A 650-nucleotide genomic window follows, 5' to 3' on the forward strand; every position below is an offset into this window, starting at 1 on the left:
TTCTGGAGGGCACCTGGCTCACTCCCCTCCCAGCTGAAACACTAGAGCCTACTCCCTGTGTGCTCGTCTGCTGGGTGTTTCCCAGGAGCATCCTGAGGGGTGATGGAAACCAATGAGTACATGGGGAAGAGAAGAGGGGACCTATAAAAGGGGTGGGGCAGGGTGCTGGTTGGCTGCTGTCGCCGTGTCTTGGTGTGAGGCTCAGGACATAGACACATCCTCTTTGGGGTTGATCAGGGAGAGGCTTGAGCATCATTCCAGTAGGTGAGAAGTGTTGGGGATGCCACCTCTTCCTGCCTTCCTGGCCCACTATTTCCCTCTATCTTCTGGCCAGATGGTCCTGCACCAAGGAAGTTGAGCTGGGGGCAAGGGATAATCAATTTACACTCCCATCCCCATGCTCCCCTGTCCTCCTCTCTCTTCACAGCTCTCACCATGGGCAAAGATAAGACCCACATCGACATGGTAGTCATTGGCCACATGGACTTGGGCAAGTCTACCACCACAGGACACCTCATGTACAAATGCAGGGGCATCCACAAGAGAACCCTAGAGAAGGTTGAGAAGGAGGCAGCAGACGTGAGGCTGCTCCATGTGAGGTCCATGGTAGAGCCACTTCCAGCCTTAGGCCCTCTTGTGGTCATGCACCC

At 55.2% G+C, this 650-nt stretch overlaps 1 pseudogene; it reads left to right on the forward strand.

Moving 5' to 3' along the window:
* Positions 1 to 435: 435 nt before the first annotated feature.
* LOC103192813 overlaps positions 436 to 650 on the forward strand; it is a 14,061-nt pseudogene continuing 13,846 nt past the window's right edge.

This window comes from Orycteropus afer, unplaced genomic scaffold, assembly GCF_000298275.1.
Source record: "Orycteropus afer afer isolate SDZICR_OR568_19922 unplaced genomic scaffold, OryAfe1.0 scaffold00031, whole genome shotgun sequence".
NCBI classification, from domain to species: domain Eukaryota; kingdom Metazoa; phylum Chordata; class Mammalia; order Tubulidentata; family Orycteropodidae; genus Orycteropus; species Orycteropus afer.